Below are 22,117 nucleotides of genomic sequence, written 5' to 3'. Positions count from 1 at the left end.
CACTCCAGCCTGGGCGACAGAACAAGATTCCATCTCAAAAAAAGAAAAGGAAACAAAGAAAAAAAGAGAATGCTTCTGTTCTAATCATCAAACACCAGCACATGGACAGGAAGAGTCCAAGCCCAGAAGACCCACCCCACAGGGTGGACACGGTGCCGGGCCGCTGTGCTGTGTGTGTCTGTGCTTCCTGCCGCTGCCCCGGTGTGGCTCACGGGACCACCTCCCTGCCCAGTAATCCCAGCAACTCTGACTTGGGACCCAGGGCTTGGGCAGGTGGGCAGTTCCCTCACCCAGCCAAAAGATGATGCCGACACCCATGTGTGGCACGAAGGAGCCACCGTACCTGTGGGTGGCCAGGCACGTTGCCCCTCTGGCCTCTCCCTGACCATGTCTCTGCTGAGTCCTGCAGGGGACCTGCCTGCCCTTTATAAAACGAGGGACTAGATGGACGCCCCGAAGGCAGAATGTGGGGTTCTGCGCATTTCAACGGCCTGGGGCTTGCATTTCTTCCTACCTGGTGTGCTGGCTCCAGGGGGGCCTGCCAGTGCCATGGGCACCACTTCCCTGACATTGGGGAAACTGAGGCACAATGACCAATCCCCCTCCGAGTGACTCCCTGGGAGGTCTCCTGCTCACGGTTCCTGACTTAGCCTGTTGGGCTGGAAAAAAGCACTGTAGCTTGGGTGGCTCATGAATAGCAGACATTGCTCTTCTCCCCGTTCTGGAGGCTGGAAGTACAAGATCAAGCTGCCAGCAGATTTAGTGTCTGCAGAGGACCCACTTTCTGGGTCCTGGACAGCACTTTCCTGCTGGGTCCTCACGTGGCAGAAGGGGGAAGGGGGCTCCCTGAGGCCTCTTTCATCAGGGCACTAATCCCCACTACGAAGCTCCAGCCTCAGTCCCATCACCTCGCAAAGGCCCCACATCCTAGCACCATTGCGCTGGGGGAGAGGATTAACACATGCACCTGGGGGCACAAACACCTTCTACGCAGCCTGACCCCCCATCTTTGCCATGTACCTGTCACTCCACGTCCATGGGCTAAACCTGGAATCCACACACTGTTCATGAAAGACGGCTTTCCTTTTTCAAAATTCCACTGTGCTAACTAGGAACAATTTTACTAGAAGAAAATAAACCTGTGACATTTCATACAGAGAGTAAATATAAACCACAGCCAGGAACATGTGTCCAGGAAATGGAGCAAGCTGCTGAGAATGCCCCATCAGGGCTCCAAGAGCCAGAGAGTGCCCCAAACGCTGGCCCAGAGAGCACACTGCTGTCTTGTGGGGGCTCTGATCCCAGGCCTTTGGGTGGTCTGTACATCCCCTGAAACTGTACTCAAAATTGTCTGCATGATCCCCTGCCAACAAGCAGAAGGTCCACGGCTTTCATCAGATTCCAGGAAGATTTGCAATGCCCCAAAACTAAAGATGTGCAGTCTGAACACAGCTGGCCCTGGACAGAGACGCCAAGGCTCAGCCATGCTGCAGCACTCCCAGCTCCTGCCCGAGAATCAGCCCAGGACCTGAAGGAAAGCAGGCTCTGAGCTCCCCGGAAGCCCAGGAAAGTAGGAAAGCATCTCCTGCCCCAGGGACACCTTCCAGAACTATGACTGCATGCACCTGACTTTCCAGAACCATCACGACCGCATGCACCTGACCTTCCGGAACTATAACCGCATGCACCTGACCTTCTGGAACCATCACGACCGCATGCCCCTGACCTTCCGGAACCATTATGCACCTGACCTTCTGGAACTATCATGACCGCATGCCCCTGCCTCCTGCACTGGGTGATATTTCGTGAACGTCTCTTCCACTCCCGTAAGCTCCTGGAGAGGATGGGGTCTTGCACCTCCCCGGCTGCTCAGACCTCGACCACAGTGCCCCCCACCACACGTGGCACCAAATGGGAAACTCCCCGGAGGGGCTCCTATTTGTTTCTCACATCTTTGCGTAGTAAAAATACCACCAACATTAACTCACCAACATCATACGTATATTTACATATATACGTTCACACATATATAAAAAGACGATGTGGTGCCAACACTAAAATAAAACGAATCCAGACAAGCGCATCACACGAAGGAGGCGACTCCCAAACGCACGGCAGAGGTTCATTATGAGACACCAGGCCTCGGCCGGGCCCCCAGTTCTCCAAGGGGTAATGGCTCCTGATGCCTGTGGCTCCCACCTGTGGAGGGTCAGGCCGCGGTGACACAGGCAGAGAGGGCATCTGAGCTCACCCGGGGCCCCCCACACCTGCACCGTGGCTCTGTGGCGCCTCCACCTGGTCACGTCACAGATCCCGCCTTTTTTACAACCTTCCCCGGAGGAACAGGTCGTGATCGTTCCAGCCCTGCATGTGAGGCTCCCATGACCTGCTCTGACTCAGAGGCAAGTGCCAAGAAAAGGCACGGTTCCTGGGCCACTGCTGACCATAGGCTGGCTGGGCCAGATGCCTGGGCTCCTCCAACGTGGGAGTGGAGTGGATGCCGGCAGGATTCACTGCCCAGGCCACCTCTGCTGTGGACGGTACTGAGGACAGAGATGGTAGCCGACAGAAGACGAGGCCACAGATACACACGATGGAGGGGCAGGTGGGGCCTGTGGGGACTTCTAGTCCTACCATCGGCACCTGCACTGGATTAAATGGTGTCTTCCCAAAATATTCGTTCATCGTGGACCTGGGAATATGACTTTATTTGGAAATAGGGTCTTTGTAGGATGGAATAAAACCCAGACAGCCTGACCCACTCCCGGAGTGTCTGATTCCCCAGGTCTGGGTGGGGCCTGGGAATCTGCACTTCTATCTCCCAGGTGAGGTGGTGGCCCCCGCTGGTGCAGGGACCTTGCTTGGAGAAACAGCAAAAAGGCAAACTCCAGAGTTCTCAGTCTGTGCCTTGCCTGGCAGCTCCTCTCTCCTGCTGGATGGCCACTCTGCTAGAAGCCAACTTCCCATCCCAGCCGTCCCCCCACCATGTCCACTCACCCACACGCAAGGGGAACTGGCCCAGCTACACGCTCGAGGCACGCAGCCCTCCTCCTCCTCCTCCTCAACTCCTGAGCTGAGGGCTCCTGCCCTGCCAGCACCACTCCCATGGTGCTTGGCCCTTCCTGCCTGCCGCAGAAGCGGCCACGAGATCCCGCAGCCTACATCCCCACAGTGGGGTCCCCGCCCCCCACACCCTGGCCCAGGTCAGAACGTGATATTCCCCACCGCTGACGGCTCCTTGATGAGTGACAGCTCCTTGGCTCAGGTCCACTGGAAGATGCTAGTCCCAGAGCGTCCATCTCAGGTCCTCATAGCACGTGGCCCCTGCGTTCCCAGCTGCTACCTATGCTGATGACCCAGGGGCCAGAACGGGCCTGGGGCTTCTCCTTGGACCCCTCCCATCCAACCAGCCTTTATCTGACACTGTTGGGCCCTTACTGTGCCGGCTGGTGCCCCAGGGGCCCCAGCAAGCACAGAAGTGTTCTGAGAAGATGGGGTACAGCGGGGGCTGCAGGGAGCCAAAGGCTGACCAGGACATTCTCGAGGGAGGAGGTTGATGCTGGGTGGACAGAGGTCGCCAGGAGGGGCCCGTCCTGGAGAATCATCCCCAGGCTGGGGAGAGCCAGAGGAGCAGGCGAGCAGAGCAGCCAGATGAGCACTACTGTGAAGTCATAGAGGGCTTCCTGGAAGAGAGGGCATCTAAGCTGAGCTGCCACGGGAACCAAGAGGTCAGGAGGCGGCTCTTGATCTGTGAAGTCACGGAGTGCTTCCTGGAAGAGAGGGCATCTAAGCTGAGCTGCCACGGGAACCAAGAGGTCAGGAGGCGGCTCCTGATCTGTGAAGTCACGGAGCACTTCCTGGAAGAGAGGGCATCTAAGGTGAGCTGACGGGGGAGCCAAGAAGTCAGGAGGTGGCTCCTGATGAGGCCTGGAGTCACTGCCTCTCACTGGCCCTCGGCCACTCCCCTCCAGCAGGAAAGCCTCCTCCCTGGGATCAGGGGTCTTCCGCACATCTCAGGTGATAGCTGGGCCTGGGTGACAGCCCCTAGCTTTCCAGAGGGCCCGTTCCACACCCGTGACAACCCTGAGCATCACTCTTCCTTGACAAACGAGGAAATGAAGGCACAAAGACTCCACCTTGGCAGCCCAGGTGGTTCCAAGCCCCATGGGGGTCTCACAGCTGCAGGATGGTGGCTCTGGCCCTGCCCACGTCCCCATCTTCAGGTGTCCAGGGGGTCAGCTCGATGTAGCCTGGACCTCCCCTTCCAAGTTGAACTGACCCGAGCCTCCAAGCCTACCCCCGGGCTGGGGGCAGGATTTCCCCTGACAATGGGACTCCCTCTTCTTACCGAGCCACAAGACCACTGGCTGGCCAGGTCCAGAGGAGACTAGACACCTGCCCCCCAGGTCACTGGAGCACCTGAAATCTCCATGGGCCCTTTCTGAGTCAGATGCAGCCAGGTGGGTCGCAGGTGGGTCCCAGGCCTGAGTGCCATCCTCCATCACAGTGATCCCAGATGCATCTCAGAAAGCCGTGTCCCTGGTGGATTCTTCCTCATCTCGATGGCACACAGGCAGTCACAGCGACATTTCTCCTGGGGCTGGGCATAACGCCGACACGGCCCGGTGTACCAGGCCCGTCTTCTCTGGGCAGCAGGTACCAGCCCAGTGAGGCTCGGTCTGTCTGGGCGGTGAGGGCACAAGCCTCCTGTAGCGGTCACCCACGTGACCACACGCTGGGTGACCCGACACAGAAACATTCCTTCTCACGGTTCTGGAGGCTGGAGGTTCCACCCAGTGTCAGCAGGGCTGTGCTCCGTCCAGAGGCTCAGGGGGAGACTCCTTCCTGTCTCCCAGCTTCTGGGGGCTCCCGGCGTGGCTTGCGGCTGCCTCACTCTCATCTCTGCCTCTGTTATGTGGTCTCTTCCCTTCTCAGAACACCTGGATAATCCAGGATGGCCTCATAATTCCATCTGTGAAGATCCATGCCAGCCTCTCCCTGCCCAGCCCTGCCATCCTCCCTCCTTCCAGGTTCATCTCCAGCAGGTACCCCAAGCAGGCGTGCAACAAGGAGGCATGGATCTGGAGAAAAGGCTCCAGTAGCCCAGGAGGACCCCAGCGTGGGTGACTGGGGTGCAGACAGCCCCTGGTGGCCATCCCCACGGAGACTGCGAGCCTAGGGGGAGGGATGCTCTGCCGATTCTTGAAGGGTCCGAGGGGCCAGAGAGCTGGGAAGACTGTGGCCATGGGAGACTCTGTGGAGGCCCCTGCCTCATCCAAGAGACAATGACAGTCTAGGGTGGTTCAGGGTGAAGTGTAAGAGCTAAGGGGCTTCCCTGGCAGCATTTCGGGAAACCCCCACCTCCTATAGCCAGGAGCAGAGGGAGGGCAGGACCCAGAAGGCCGGACTCAGCAGGGCAGCATCACGTGCTGAGGCCAGAGCCAGACAAGAAAGAACAGGACTGGAGACCCAGGGCGGAGGAACCAGGGCAGACAGAGCTGAGGGTCTGACCTTCCCTCCGGGGCCTGCAGTGGTGACCTTCGCCCCCTTGGCAAAGACCCAAGCAGCCCTTCCTGCTGGAAGACCCCCCCCCCCAACCCCGCAGAGACTTCCCCACTTGAGGCCTGCCTCCCAGGATCTCCCTGGCCCTCCGGACACCAAACCAGTCACAAGGGCAGATCCCTGCACACCCCAGGGAGGCGCCAGGCTGGCTCTGGTCAGGGTTCCCAGCAGGATTTGGCCAACAGGGGCCAGAAGGGGGCTCAAGATCCATCCCTAGGCTGCTGGATCCAAGCACAAGAAGTAGGAACGGGGAGTGGATCAACACGAACTTGCTCTGCCGAGACCCAGACGTCATTACCTGGCAAAAACTCTGTGGGACCATGGGTGCCTACCGGTCCGCCAGGGAGGCTCTCGGAAGCTTTGGGGCAGGGGGTGGCCTGAGTCAACACTACGGCCCCAGGGTGCAGGTGTGCAGCTGGAAGAAGGTAGCAATGTATGGCTGGCACTGCCGGGAGGCACAGGTGAGGGCACAGAGCTGAGGGGCAGCCCAGGGAGGGGCAGGGCTGGCAGGAGGAGCTGGAGCTCCTGAACCGCCTCCCTGATAGCAACGGGACAGTAGGAGCCAAAATCAGAGTCCAGCTGAGAACACTTCACCCCCAGAAGCCGGGTGGGACCTGTTATCAATGGGAAGTAAGGTCAGAGGACAGCCAGGGCCCCCTGCAGAGAGCTGGGGGTCAACAGGACAGGGCAGGGCATTCCTAGACACAGAAGGGTCGCAACAGGGGTGCAGCCGAATTTATACAACGAAAAGAAGGGTGGGTGATCTGGAGGCTGGGAACGGCCTCTGATCCCCCCCGAAGTCCTGACCCTCTGCCCAGTTTCAAATCTGAGTCCCCAGGAAGCAGGGCGTGCAGCCCCGCAGTGTGCACATGCTGGGACCGACCCCACCCCGTCCTTCCCCAAAGGGCCCGCTGACACACGGGCTGCTGGGCGCTGTATGCAGATGTGACGTGTGCATCCACGTCAGACTGTCACCTGTTGGCATGTTCACGAGATCCCCAGGGTAACCACCGAGAAAATAATTCAGAGATTTATAGGAAAAGGAACAGTGATATGCTAGAAAATACCACTCCAGCAGTCACCAGAAGGGAGCCGAGGTGACCACACTGATCAAAGGGTCCATCCGCGAGACCCGGGCGCGCGCATCAGAACCCCTTTAGAGAACGTGCTGAAATGCAGGGGCCAGGCCACGCACCAGGGTTTTCTGATTCAGGGGGTCTGGGGTAGCCCAGAGAATCCGCATCCTAACAAGTTCCCCATGAGGCTTTTTCAGGATCTGGAAAGGCTGGAGCCAGATTCTCCCTGGGGCCTCTAAGAGCCAGCCCTGCAGATGCCTGGATTTCAGCCTCGTGAGAGCCACGTCTGACCTCTGACCTCCCAGACGGTGAAAGGACAGCGTGTGGTTCTCAGCCGTTGAATCTGTGGCCATCGGCTGCAGCTCCACAGTAGCCGAGGCCCTGTGAGGCCAGCCCTGGCCTGCTCTCCTCTCTGCACCCACGTCCATCCCTCGGCAGGCGCGACCCTGGGAAGTGCCGTGGTTAGCACAGGTGTCCTCCATTCGGCCCTGACAACCACTGGGCAGCAGCTCCCTTTCCCTGGCCCCTCCTCCTTTCTCCCCATCTGAGGGGCTTCATTCAAGCAAAGGGCGGAGCCCATGCAGCCTCTCTCCTGCACTCTCAGGCCCACTTGCCTGACAGGCGCTGCCCCATGGTGCTGGGCTCACTGCTGAGGCTCAGGGTGAATTCTGGGGCCCAGCCAGCCTTCTGGAGGGAGGCACAGGAGAAGCCGAGGGCCTTTTGCTCCTGGCAGTGGCCTGGACCAACATCAGTGGCTGCCCCAGGAGGAGCCACCACAGGGGTAAAGGCCAAGGGTAGGGCAGCCAGGCAGGGAAGGCCCCCCCCATCTCCTGATGCGGAAGGTTCTGGAGCCCGGGGAGCATCCTGGAGTGAGGAGTAGGCTCCGACGCCCCAGCAGCCGTTGCTTCCTGATCTTGTGTCTCTTTCCCTGAGGGCAGGACAGTGGCTTCTCGGGTGGGAAATGAACGCTCTGCTGATACCTGGCCTCACATCTCACACTTCCTGTCTTCCTCGCGCTGCACAGAGCCTGGGCCGAAGGGGCACTGAGGGGCCCTGTGGCCCCATTCGCCACCAACTGACACCCTCCCCGAGAGCGTTGCTTTCTGGCTGTGCCCCTTCAGACTCTTACAGGGATGCATATGGAGGGCGTTTCCACGTCCCGGGCCCTCTGCTGATCAATGCGAGTGCTCAGAAAGCTACACGAAACCTCAGAGGCCGTCTCAGCACAGGAGCTTCGGCCCCTGTGGGGTCCTCAATGCTGACGAAAGGCTGGTCTCATGGAATCGGCCGGCCATGCAGGCCTCTGGCTCTTCCTGCTCCTGAAGGAATTCTTTTCAGGCAGCCTTTGTCCCTCCCCCAGCTCATTCCCCTCTCCGTGAGGACACCCCTCCCTGAAGCCTTCGAGTACCCCGAGTTGAGTTGGATCCCTGCTGCAAGCTCCCGAAGCCCAGCCTGTCCCAGTGCAGACACACTGTCTGCGTCCTCCTGGCTGTGAGCAGGGGCCACAGGGGACCAGGCGTCCTCAGGGCAGAGCCCATCACTGTAGTTCCCTCGGAGAGAAGCTGGCGGATGAGAGCTAGAGTTCAGGGAAAAGTAAATGTAGACCGATTTCCCTTTGTGTAATGCCTGCCCTTCCCAGGCGGCTGGCTGGTACACTCCTTCTTTTTATGCATTATTAATGCCTGCAGCCTGAGACGAACGTGTCTCAATAATGATCAATACGCGGGAATGAGATGAAGCATGGGGCGTCATGGACGAGAACTCAGCATCTGCGTCCCAGAAGAGCCCTCATCCACTGGGTCCCCACCGATGAGGCTGGGGGCAGACAAGTCAGCCTTTGGCTTTGGTAGGAATCATAACATTTGCTGCTCCTCCTTGGCCGTGTACGGAGTGTCACAGGGCTGCAGGAGACGGCCCCGCAGCCCCTCTGCAGAGCTCTGGTGGGTGGCTTGGCTGTGCTCTGACCCTCCACACACATTCGCCATTTGACCCTTCCCCGGCTCCATGAGGAATGTAAGACCCCCATTTTGCAGATGAGAAAACGCAAGGCCAGACTTGAGCTGCTCGCCTGGGGCCCTGGGGAAGTGGCGTCAAGAATCCAGACCACCCTGGACAGCTCAGGGCACCACACCCGTGTCTACGTCCTATAAAAAGCCTGGTCTTGAGTTTTTTTGCACTAAGTCCCCAGCCCTGGGGGCACCGGCCGGCCAGCCTTGGTGTGGTCCATGTCCTGTTGTCTCCCAGGGAGGCACTTTACGTAATGGACAGAAGGACTGCAGGTATGTGCCACTGTGCCCAGCTAATATTTGCATTTTTTGCAGAGAGGGGATCTCGCCATGTTGCCCAGGCTGGTCTCAATAGACCCTCCCACTTCAGCCTCCCAAAATGCTGGGTTTATAAGCGTGAGCCACCGCACCCAGCCTTACATTTTTAAAGGGGAGTGACATCGTTGAACAGAAACAGGCTCTGCCTGGGGTCCCTCTTGAGGCTTCTCAGGTGGTCTCAGAAGGTCCTCTGGACTCGAGCTCCCGCTCCTATCCCTTACCACCCCCACCTGTCTCCCTGTCCACACCCACTGCAGGGGACACTGGCCACACAGGAGTGCAGGGGCCAGGCCAGAGATGGAGGGGCTGGTCGTATTTACAGACTGACAGAGACCACGGAGAGGGTAGCTCTGACGTGGCAGGATGGGAACCAGACCGGGGGAGCGTGGGGGGAGGGTGGAGTCCCCCCACCACCCATTTCACAGATGAGAGGAACAAGGCCATGGAAAGGAGGGGACATGCCCAGTGTCACACCGGGGGCCTCAGGGTCTCAAACCTAGGGGCTCACGGCCCCCATGCTGCAAATCAGGCCACCAGGCGGCTGCAGCCAGAAGGCAGGTGGACTCTGCATGTTTTAAACTGTGTTTCTCTCACTACAGGAAGACGTTTCAGCTCTGCAAGGTGGGGACGCACACGTGACGGGCTGAACCGCGTCCCCCAAAACAGACGAGTGGCGTCTGACCCCCAGGGGCTAGAAGGCTGACAGACCTGCCCGAGCACAGCCAGGGACTCCCGTCCAGGAAGAAAAGTGGGCACAGCTCAGCGGGGGCCATGCTCAGGACAGGTGGAATCCGCAGGGGTGCCCCCACCTGTGCAGTTCCCAGACCTGCAGCATTACCTGGGGAGGGTTTGTGTGTGTTGAAGGGGGGAGAGTGCATCACAGAAATGCAGATTCCCAGCCCTCCGAGCAGAGGCACTGGGAGCTCTGACCTCAGCCTCCTCCAGGGGATTTATTGCTGCGAACCTGGCTGAGTCTGTGTCCTGTGTGGGGCGATGTCCTGCATCTCAACCCTGATGACACTAAAAGTTGGGGACACAGGAGGAGCCACATTTTGTGGACCCTGAGGCTTACATGCCTGGGGGCCTCCTCCTTTGAGACAAAAAATAGAAAATGCAGACGTGGACAGCTGAAGCCCCCGGGGCCTGGAGCACAAGCTCCATTTGCTGCTGTGTCTGCCTCTGGGGCTGGCATAGAGGGAGGCTGGGAGGGAGGAGGTGCAGCCTAGAACCAGCGGCTGGGCCCGCCTGGGACACCTCCAGGGGCAGATGAGCCAACGTGACGACCACTGGTGCAGACCTAGCCACACCCTGAAAGGAAAGCCCAGGGAATGCAGCAGGGCGAGGCCCAGGTAGGAGCCGCCCTGCCCATCCCTCCAAGTGAGCCAAGCTCTGTCCAGCTTGCAGATGATGGTGAGACACTGCTGCGCAGCTGGGGTTTGTACTTTGGGGCTGTTCTGAGAGCTGGGTGCCTGTCCCAGGGTGGAGGCTGTGCACCCCACAGGGCCTGAGTAAGGCCCCTGCCTGTGGCTGTGACCCTGGCTCTGCATTCCTAGTCAGGATGCTGAGACCAGAGTCAGGAGAAGCTTCCACTTTCACTCACTCTGGTAGTCGCCTTCCTTGAGCCCCTGGGAGGGAGGGAGGTGGACCCAGCCCTGCCCCCAGGAAGCTCAGTGGGTCAGACAGGCACTGACTGGCCATCACCATTGCCACTGGGTGGAATTGTCATGCATCCCTGCAGGGGGCAGGAGCGGTGCTAAGAGCCTCCACAGAGACTCCGATGTGGTCAGGGAGGGCTTCCTGGAGGAGATGACAGTGAGCTGAACTTTGAAGGGTGAGCAGGAGAGTAATACAGGTTGGAGGCACTTGGGAGACTGCATTGGAGGCCTGGGGTGGGATTGGGGTGCACCCAAGTCTGGAGCAAAGGGCGGGGGCTGCACTGAAAGCTGGTCCACACAGGCCTCCTCCCAAGACCAGCTGGGGGCCTCTGAAGGGCCATGGGCAGGGAGGGACCAACTATGACATGTGTGCTGAGGGGGCCCCTGGCCAGTGCCTGGAGGACTGTGGTCAGAGAGCACACGGCCAGGCCTCGTAGATGGTGACCACCAGGATGGAGGCTCTCGCGGGCCCTGGCCCAGAAGCAGGTCAACACCCAGGCCAGACCCACACGTGTGCACACGGAGAGCCAGCACGACCCAGCCCAGACAGTGAGCACCAGCTTCCCAAGCCCCTGGCTGAACGCGTCCAGGGGGTCAAGGCAAGGATTGGCAGGGTTTTAAAAACCATTACGGTCAAAGAAGGGCTCAAACAGCTCAAGGGGAGGAAACTTCGGTAACAGTCTCTCCCTGCAATTATTGTAATGGGCTTTTCTGCCGATGCCAGGATGGAAGAGGGACGCTTCTGCAGAGCCCAGGCCAGCCCCATTCCCTGGAAAGTGCATTTCATCAGATCAGACGCAGGCTGGATTGTTCAAGACAGGAGGTCTGCGATCAGAGCAGCCTGGAAAGCCAGAGAACATTCTGGATCCAGCCCTGACAGGTGACCCCTCTCTATCTTTAGACCGAGTCTTCCCTTAGCCCCATTTTTCATTTAAAAACATTTTAAAGAAAGAAAAAGAGGAACCCAAAGCAATAAAGGAAGTGGCGTCCCGGCCACAGGCAGGTCCAGCTACTCAGATTCCTAAGGGTGGCCTTAGGCCTCCTAAGGGACAGGCGGGAGGCTGAGGAGCTCTCAGTTGAGCCTGACCAGCCAGGGGATGGGCACACGGGGACCCCACTGCCCAGGTCTGCGCCTGGGGCTGTGGGACGGGGAGGATTTGAGGTCTGGAGTTCGTGTAAGTGTCCCAGCTGCAGTAATGAATGACCACTAACTACGTGGACTTAACACTCACTTCTTTTCTCACGGTCCTGCAGTCCTGGAGTCCAAATTCAAGGAGTCACGCCCCCATAGGGAAGACTTTAGAGAATCCTCCATCCGTCCTCTCTCCAGCTGCGGGCGGCTGCTAGCATCCTCGGTGTTCCCAGGCTCGTGGCGACCTTACTCGGAACTCTCAGCCTCTGCCCTCACGTGGCCTCCTCCGGCACGTGTCTCTCTCCTCTTCTGCCTCACAGAGGCACTCATCGTTGGACCGGGCTCCAGCCTGATCCAGGAGAATCTCATCTGCAGATCCTTCACTAATTCCATTTGCAGAGACCCTTATTCCAAGAAGGTGGAAGTGAGGTGCCAGGCAGATGTAGCTTTTGGGGATACCATTCAGCCCACTAGAGAGAGTGTGAGTCTGTGTGTGTGTGTGTATGTGTGTGTGTGTGTATATATATATATATAATTTTTTTTTTCAGATGGAGTCTGGCTGTGTTGCCTAGGCTGGAGTGCTGTGGCATGATCTCGGCTCACTGCAACCTCTGCCTCCCAGGTTCAAGTAATTCTCCTGCCTCAGCCTCCCAAGTAGCTGGGACTACAGGTATGTGCCACCAAGCCTGGCTACTTTTTCTATTTTTAGTAGAGACAGGGATTTGTCATGTTGGCCAGGCTGGTCTCAAAACCCTCAGGTGATCCAACTGCCTCTGCCTACCAAAGTGCTGGGATTACAGATGCGAGCCACCATGCCTGGCTGGTTTATAGTTTTATTTTTTAGATACAGGGTGTCCCTTTGTCACCCAGGCTGGAGTACAGTGGCACGATCACTGCTCACCGTGGTCTTAAACTCCTAGGCTCAAGCAGTCCTTCCACTTCAGCCACCCAAGTAGGTAGGAAGACACCATGCCTGGCTAATTTTGTTTATTTTTGTAGAAATGGGGTCTCACTATGTTGCCCAGGCTGATTCTGAACTCATGGCCTCAAGCATTCCTCCCACCTCAGCCTCCCAAAGTGCTGGGATTACAGCGGGAGCCACCACACCCGGCCCTACATAGAGGGTCTTAATGTTCAGTTCCTTAGTGACTTTCAATTCCAGGCCAAATGTCACTCCTTGGAAAAACAGTCCTGACCTCAATCCCCATCCCCACAAGCTCAGGCCTCCAGCTTTACCTCGTTTACACAATTCTGTGAGTGTGGTCCATGGAGGCAGGAGCACACTTGTAGGTGGGTGTTCAGCTGAATGAATGATGAGTGAATGGGCAAGTGAGCTCTTCTGTAACGAGCCTTCCAGCCCAGCCAGTTCCTTTGGATCTCCGCTTTCCAGACTTCCTGGACAGCGTCTTCAACTGGCGAAAAGGTATGATGGGGGTCACGCCGTCCACGTTCACCAGCTGCTTTACCTGGGGCAGGCTGTATAATCTCTGGGCCTCAGTTTCCTCACCTGTGCAGGGGGTTTAGTAAGAAGGACCCTTGCAGAACCCCTGCAAAGATTCATGGGATGAGGTGCAGACAGCACACAGCCCAGCTGTGCTTATGCTGGATAAGACACCTGATGGATACTTGGTGGGTGAGTTTTACTTTTTCAGCAGCTTTATTATCATTTATTTTGTTCGTTTGTTTTTTTGAGACAGAAGTTTTGCTCTGTTACCCAGGCTGGAGTACAGTGTCATGATCACAGCTCACTGCAACCTCTGTCTCCCAGGTTCAAGCAATTCTCCTGTCTCAGCCTCCCAAGTAGCTGGGATTACAGGCGTGTGCCGCAATGTCCAGCTAATTTTTGTAGTTTTAGTAGAGACAGGGTTTTGCCATGTTGGTCAGGCTGGTCTTGAACTCCTGACCTCATGTGATCCGCCTGCCTCAGCCTCCCAAAGTGCTGAGATTACAGGTGTGAGCCACTGTGCCTGGCTGAGCTATTTATTTATTTATTTTGAGATGGAGTCTTGCTCTGTCACCCAAACTGGAGTACAGTGGTGCGATCTCAGCTCACTGCAACCTCTGCCTCCCGGGTTCAAGGGATTCTCCTGCCTTAGGCACCTGTGTAGCTGGGATTACAGGCACGTGCCACCACGCCCAGCTAATTTTTTTATTTTTAGGAGAGACAGGGTTTTACCATGTTGGCCAGGATGATCTCAATCTCTTGACCTCGTGATCCGCTCGCCTTGGCCTCCCAAAGTGCTGAGATTACAGGCATGAGCCACTCCCCACCCCTGGCTGAGATATATAATTTATATACCATAAATGAAGATATCATAAATGATATATTTATATACCGTAAACATGAAGAAGGAAGTCTGAAGGGACTGACAGAGCGACTTAATGCATTTATGGATCTACTCGTTCAAAAAGATGTTAAATTGAGTGTCTGCTACAAGCTAAACACACGGATGTGTGTCAGGACATAGAGGAAAAGGGAGAGACAACCACCCTCCTTGCTCTGACAGGGATTCTGGTCTCATCGAGAAGATGGCTGATAAAAAGGTAAACACATAAAAAGAGCACATTTCCACAGCCACACGTTCTATGAAGACAGCAATTACACTCCTGTTGAGAGTGTAATTCATTGGTTTTTTAGCACATTTACAGAGGTGGGCCACTGCCACCGTGATCTAATTTTACAGCACTTTCGTCCCCTGTGACAGAAACTCCATATCCATCAGCTGCCCTCTCCATCCCTCTTCCCAGATTGCCAATGGCCGATCTGCTTTCTTTTTGCTGTTGTTGTTTCGTGGAAAGCATTTCTTTCAGAGAGGAATTACGGAGCCAAGGGCCAGCAGGGCAGAGGCGCAGGCAGCCTGGTGGGTGGGGTGGGAAATAGGATGGGAGTGGGTGTGTGTGAAAGGTGAGGAAAGGTGGTCCCCTCCCCAGCCCCTCCTGGGTCAGAGGCGATGCCAGGGAACAGGGCCTGGGCAGCAGGCACCCCACACCTGCTTCCTGCTGCAGCTGGGACCACCTCTAAACCCTCACTGTGGAGTCCCTTTTTGAGTTAACAGAAACTCTGCTATAAAATCAGACAAAACTCTAGAAAGCCACGCTCCCAGAGCAAAACGGTAAAACCCAGAGCAGGAGTGTGGAAAACACAGCCCAGACACAGAAAGGTCCTCCCACAGCATGGCTGTGCCACTGCGGGCTGCCGGCCGCCTGCGGCTGCAGCAGTGTCTGTCAGGCTCCTCTGTCCACCAGCCCGGTACACACAGACAGGGCACATCCACATGCTGGCTATGTGCAGGCGCCAGGGCCTCAAAGCACAGGGCAGGTCCTGCCCAGGAGCAAGAGGAAGGCCGGAGGGGGAGGCTGGTCTGGACGGGGTCACTGGAGTCATGAGCATCACCAACACTCTGGGTTGGTGCCCAGCATCAGCCCAAAGGAAGCAGGTGTGGCTGAGGCCTGGGAGGCAGAAGGAGTCAGCAGGGGGAAGAGAGCTCCAGGAGGCAAAAGGCCCAGGGGCAGGGGAGGGGTCAGTGAGTCGGGAAAGGCGGGGGTGGTGAAAGCTTCTGCCAGCCGGGGGTAGAGGCATCTGCTCGGGGGTGGGGCATGGGATGGTAGTAGAAATCATCCTTCTACTGTCTAGCTATTCTCAGGGATTGTGGCTGGATATTTTATTTTTAAAAATATACAAAAGTTGGCCGGGCTAATTTTTGTATTTTTAGTAGAGATGGGGTTTCACCATGTTGGCCAGGCTGGTCTTGAACTCCTGACCTCAGGTGATCCTCCCACCTCAGCCTCCCAAAATACTGGGATGACAGGTATCAGCCACTGTGCCCAGCCTCTTGTTTTTTTTTTTTTTTTTTTTTTTGAGACGGAGTCTCGCTGTGTCGCCCAGGCTGGAGTGCAGTGGCACGATCTCGGCTCACTGCAAGCTCCGCCTCCCGGGTTCCCGCCATTCTCCCGTCTCAGCCTCCGAGTAGCTGGGACCACAGGCGCCCGCCACTGCGCCCGGCTAATTTTTTGTATTTTTTAGTAGAGACGGGGTTTCACCGTATTAGCCAGGAGGGTCTCGATCTCCTGACCTCGTGATCCGCCCGCCTCGGCCTCCCAAAGTGCTGGGATTACAGGCTTGAGCCACCGCGCCCAGCGCCTCTTGTTCTTTTTAAGACGGAGTCTCGCTCTGTCGCCCAGACTGGAGTGCAGTGGCGCAATCTCGGCTCACTGCAAGCTCCGCCTCCCGGGTTCACGCCATTCTCCTGCCTCAGCCTCCCAAGTAGCTGGGACTACAGGCGCCCGCCGCCACGCCCGGCTAATGTTTTGCATTTTTAGTAGAGACAGGGTTTCACCGTGTTAGCCAGGATGGTCTCGATCTCCTGACCTTGTGATCTGTCCACCTCGGCCTCCCAAAGTGCTGGGATTACAGGTGTGAGCCACAGCACCCGGCCGCCTCTTGTTCTTTTTAATGACCGTGCCAGAACATATGAAGTTTGCCCATGCTGATGGACATGAAAGCTGTCTTCCATTTTCTCCTATTACAATTCACAGTCTAATAGTAACCTTGTAAATCTGATATTTCACACACAAATCCATCTTCAGAAGATACTTCCAGAAGTGCAACTGCTGAATCAAAGCTGTAGTTTAAATGGTCCTGGAGTCTGAACTTTGCTAGAGATTCACAATTTTCTCTCCAGGGAGGAGAGAACATTTACATCCCCACAAGCAAAGCATGAGGGGGCCTGTTTCCTTGCATCTTCTGTAATTCAGTAGATCAGTACTTTTTTTTAAAATCTCTCCCGAGACAAGCGAAACCCAGCATGATCTCATTGTAGTTTTAATTTACATTTCTGTTATTAAGAGTGCGGTTGATTTTTTTTCCTGTTGATTTGTAGAAGTGTTTTATGCAGTAAGGAAACCAGCTTTTATTATGTTTTACACTTAAACTTTTTTTTTTTTTAAATGACAGAGTCGCACTCTGTCACCCAGTCTGGAGTGCAATGGCACGGTCTCGGCTCACCGCAACCTCCGCCTCCCGGGTTTAAGCGGTTCTCTCGCCTCAGCCTCCCAAGTAGCTGGGATTACATGCATGCACTACCATGCAAAGGTAATTTTTTGTATTTTTAGTAGAGATGGTGTTTCACCATGTTGGCCAAGCTGGTCTTGAACTCCCGACCTCAGGTAATCTGCCCACCTCGGCCTCCCAAAGTGCTGGGATTACAGGCATGAGCCACTGCCTGGCCTACATTTAAACTTTTTATCCACCTAGAATTATTCTGGTATGAGGTAGGGATCCCGCCTTACCTTTTCCCGGTCACCTGAGTGGCCCAATACCATTTAATGAGGCACCCATTCTGCACCCAAAGCCCACTTATAAATACCACTTTTATCAGCTAAACGTGGCCCGCCACGTGGACGCCCTGCTCAGGTGGTCTACTCCTACTGTGACTATGTCCTTGTCACCCGCACCAGTCAGAGCCTTCACTGGCCCCATCGCTGCCAGCATTATGAATATCCAGCACAGACCCCAACCAAGCCCCATTCTCCCCCCACATGAGATGCAAGTGATGGACGGCTGTGGGGCCACAGTCTGTCCACTCCCCCCCGTGTGTGGCTCTGTGCTGAGGAGGCTCTGCAAAGCTGCCCATCATCCCCGACTCCTCACAGTGAGAACACAGAGGCCCCTGGGATGGAACCCCTGCCAGGGGCGCGGCTGGGGTGTTGACCACCCTCAGCAGGGGTCTGGGAGCAGGTCCAGGCCAAGAGAGAAGCCCATTAGCCTGAAACCATCTTGTTTCTGGGAGTGGGGAGGGACGGAGAGGGACTCTTGCCAGTTTCCGTGACGAACCGCGGGGGTCCCGGCGCGTTAGAAACGGAGTCTCTTCAGGAGTTGACCTCGCCCTCCTTCCCGCCATCTCCCCTCACCTACAGGCCACAGCCTATGTTTCAATTCAGCGTTCCCCTCTTCTCCCTCACCCCACACTCCCGCCCCCACACATTGGGAATAGCAGGCGAGGAGCCTAGATCCCGCTGAGCGAGGGCACCACGTCTCCACCTGCCCGCCCCACACCTGCCTGGGACTGAACACAGCACGTACCCCATCAGGCACCTGAAGCGAGGCTGGGTACAGCCACCCCCCACGGACGAAGATGCACTTATCTAAAAACTGGTTTTAGAAGCTGCTGCATGAACAACCTCGTGGTTCACCTTTTCAGTGCCCTGCTGAAAACTGATCTTCAAAATAACTCTGCTCTACTCAGTTAAGAAGGAAGCAGGTCTGTCCCGTGTCTGGAGTGGGTTCAGGACTGGTCCGGCCTCCAGCGTCAGGGAGGAAGGGGGTTCTTGAGCTCCAGGAACCTTGGGGTCAGGGAGGATGCGGCAATACCAAGGGAGGGGAGACCCCAGCACTGGGAGCTCAGGTGCAGGGATGAGCTCGTGCAGACAGCCTGGACCCAGGAGCTGGGAGCTCAGGCGCAGGACTGAGCTGGTGCAGGGCTGAGCCAGTACAGGTGGCCTGGACCCTAGGGCTGGGGGCAGGCGTTGTGTGGGTGACTCCTGCTGTTAGGGTCTGGTGGTCACCTCCCTCCCCAGCCTGTGCCCAACCACGGAAGACGGGAGCGAGCACAGTGGCCGCTGCCCAGGACACACCAGGTGAGGCTGGTGAGTGGCCCCTGCTGAGTCACCTGTCACATGAGCCTGGCGCTGTCATCTGGGGTGGGTGGAGTGCCCAGCCCTGACCAACCAGGTCCTCGGGGCCCCTGATGGGGCAGAGAGCAGTGGTGGCATGTGGGGCTCCCTCCTCCAGCATGATCCAGTCGCCACCTTGGGGTGGCCAGGTGGGGCTCGGTCTCTGGGGCAGGCAGCTGAGTGCCTGCTGGGAGGCGAGGAGCAGAGAGAGGTGTCTGTGCATGGGCTGAAGCTCCAAAGAGCCCCGCACACACCCCATTGTCTCGCTGGACTCCCCAGCACAAGTTACAAAGACACAATGATTAGGAATTTCAAGGTGGGGACCTCAGTGTTAAACTCTGGGTGCAGGGCCCTGCTGGACATGGGTCCCGGGCGACTGTATGGGCCACAGCCCCAGGATGCCAGCCCCAGGCACTACCTTGGCTACCCTCACCTGGCAGGAGGGGTCACACCACCCCGATTCAGGGAGGGCCAGGATTGATTCCCGCTCTTTGGCCTCCGACCAAATGTCACTTCTCTCGAGAAGCCTGTTCCTGACCCCCTCCCCTCCCCATTCCGCCATACAAGCTGCCGGAGCCCGTGGATCTCTCCCACGTCCATGCCAGGGGAACAAGGTCTTCATCTCTCACCCCAAGAACAGGGCCTGGCACAGGGTGGGCCCGTGTTGAAGTGACATCAATGTACTTCCCACGTCCATGCCAGGGGAACAAGGTCTTCATCTCTCACCCCAAGAACAGGGCCTGGCACAGGGTGGGGCTGCTGAAGTGACATCAATGTACTTCTGTGGCTTCTCACCAGCGCTGTCCCCGCTGGCTCCTTGAGCACCGGTGCTGTGTGGTGCCCTGCGTCCCATGTGCCATGTGTGGCACCCAGTGGGTGCTCCAGAGATTTGTCTGAGGAGTGCTCGGAGGAAAGGCGGATCGCACAGCCCTGGCATGGGCTCAGAAGGACGACCGACAGAAGGCTGACCAGGGCCTGGGGAGAGGGACAGGCCGCTCACTGGGACAGTCCACTGCTTGGATCCTGGTGCCCAGTGCAGGGCCATTGATAGAATAATTGGTGGCGAGGCCAGGCTGAACCGCAGGGAGCGGCAGGGGCGTCAGTCAGGCCTGGCCAGGAGAACCTCCCCGCCCACCCTGCAGAGGCCACACGTGGGTTTGCTTCTCCCAGGACCCTGGTGACAGGATGAACAGAGGCCAAGGCTGTTCGCAGGAGGCACCACCATTCTGGCACATTCCAGCAATGCTGGTGGCTGCGGCCGACACCCACAGAACCCCACCCTTGCTGCTGGGCTCCGAAGGGTGCAACAGTTGCCCACGTCGGCCAGTGCAGACCCTGCCTTACCCTCTGCTCCTGAGGGGTGGGGAAGCCTCCATCAGGGCCTTGTGGGTCTAGGAAACGGCTGCCTCACGGGCACAAAACAAACAAACAAAAAAACAAAGAGAAGAGTATGTGACTTAGACCACAGGGCCAGCAAAGCCTAAAATACTCTCTAGTCCTTGATAGAAAAAGTGTGTGATCCTATGCCAGGGAGAGCTCCAGGAGGCCAGTCTCTAACCCCTTCATCTTCAAGGCCCAGAGAGAGGTGGGACATTGCCCAAGTCCCCCCGCTGTCACAGGCGAGGACTAAAACCCAGGTGTCCCAATGCCAGGCCCTGCCTGTGATGCTGTCCTGCGCCCGTGAACCTACCTGGCCTCCAAAGACCAGATAAAGGGTCCTGACGCTCCGACTTCAGCTGAGGGTGGGGCAGGATGTCCTCCTGTCTTTCTGAACAGGGCTGGGGAAGTAGCACGGCAGAGAGAAGGACGATTGTTCAGATCAGAGCATGACACTGTCTCGACTGCCTGTGCTTGGCAAAGACAGTTGGCTGAATGGTGGCCCCCAACAAGGTAGGTCCACGTCCTAATCCTCAGAATATTCCATTCACGTTGGGGAAAGCATCTCTGCGGATGAGATCAAGGTGCAGCTCTTGAGAGGAGGGTGGTCTGGGTTGTACAGGTGGGAACTAACGCAATCACAGCTGTGCTCAGGAGGGGGCAGAGGGAGATACGAGACAGAGGAGAGGCCACGTGACGATGGAGACCGCAGCAACAAGCGATGTGGCCACTCCAGGGAGGCCGGCAACCCCCAGAAGCCGGAAGGGACCCTCCCCGCAGCCTGCAGAGGGGGCGTGGCCCTGCCACACCCTGGTCTCAAGCTTCTGCCCGAAGCCAGGGGACTGCATGTCTGTATTTAAGCCCAGGTTTGTGGTGCTTTGTCATGGCAGCTGCAGGAAGCTGATACGGCCATGGAGGGGGCGCACAGGCCCAGGAGCCAATGACCTGGGTTCAGATCCCAGCCCTGCCAAGCTCCCACTGGGTGACGAGGCAGGCTGCTTGGCCTCTGTGGCCTCTGTTTCCCCATCTATAGAATGTAGGCAACAATACTGCTTACCTCACAAGCGTACAGGCACAGCTAAATTAGGGTTCCCTTATATTAAAAATTATCCATCAGGTGGCCATGCACCGTGACTCATCCTGTAATCCCAGCACTGTGGGAGGCCGATGCAGGACGGGGTCTGGAGAACCCAGAGCACCAGCCCAGCCCCTCTCTGGCTTGAGCCCAGGAGTTTGAGTCCAGCCTGGCCAACACGGCAAGACCCCTGTCTCTACAAAAAATTTTACAGAAAATTAATAGGGCATGGTGGCACACACCTGTAGTTCCAGCTACTCGGGAGGCTACGGCGCAGAGGATCACTTGAGCCCAGGAATTTGAGGCTGGAGTGAGTCATGACTGCGCCACTGTACTCCAGCCTGGGCAAAAGAGCAAGACCCTGTCTCCAAGGAAAAAAAAAATAGGCCAGGAGCAGTGGCTCATGCCTGTAATATAAGCAGTTTGGGAGGCCAAGGGGGGCGGATCACCTGAGGTCAGGAGTTTGAGACCAGTCTGACCAACACGATGAAACCCTGTCTCTACTAAAAATACAAAAATTAGCTGGGCGTGGTGGCGGTCACCTGTAATCCCAGCTACTTGGGAGGCTGAGGCAGGAGAACCGCTTGAATCTGGGAGGCAGAGGTTGCAGTGAGCCAAGACCATGCCACTGCACTCCAGCCTGGGTGACGAGCGAAACTCTGTCTCAAAAACAAAAAACAAAAACAAAAACAAAAAGAGGAAAAAAAGAATTTCCTGTTATTTATCTGATATCAATATGATGGGCATCCTGCACTAGCATTTGCTGATCTGCCTCATGGAGCGAGCAGGAACCTGCACACCCCTGATTTAGCACCTGGTGAGGAGGTGCCAGCTGCGACCAGGCTGAGGTTGGCAGAAGCCGGCCAGCTACCTGGGGGGCAGCGACGGGATCTGACTTCAAAGCTGAGGACAGGGCTGTGTCCCAGTGACCAGTGTTCCAACCAGGGACAGAACATTCTGGGAAGCAAAGGTCTTGGTCACACCGGCCTCATCAAAGAGGGAGAGGGACGGGCGGGGGAAGGAGGCCGGGTCTGAAGGAAGCCAGACTTGGGGCAGCTGGGAGGAAGCGGGGGGCACTTCTACACCATGTTGAACTGTGGTTGTTGCGTGCCTCTCCCAGGCCCGCTCCCACCCCCAGCTTCCTAGGACCCTCACCTGCAAGTGAGGCTGGGCCTCAGAGCTATGTGGGGTGTGGGGCTGGGAGCTCCATGCCTCTAGGCCCGTCTCAGCATCTGTGAGGTAGG

General features: G+C 57.1%; 1 protein-coding gene across 1 annotated transcript in view; it reads right to left on the bottom strand.

Annotated features, from left to right (window-relative positions):
• Positions 1-22,117, bottom strand: part of JPH3 (junctophilin 3) — a 104,737-nt gene that overhangs the window by 14,108 nt on the left and 68,512 nt on the right. The window lies entirely within an intron of this gene.

Source organism: Trachypithecus francoisi, unplaced genomic scaffold (assembly GCF_009764315.1).
Source record: "Trachypithecus francoisi isolate TF-2019V2 unplaced genomic scaffold, Tfra_2.0 Lachesis_group10, whole genome shotgun sequence".
Taxonomy (NCBI): domain Eukaryota; kingdom Metazoa; phylum Chordata; class Mammalia; order Primates; family Cercopithecidae; genus Trachypithecus; species Trachypithecus francoisi.
This window is presented reverse-complemented; position numbering and strand designations above follow the sequence as displayed.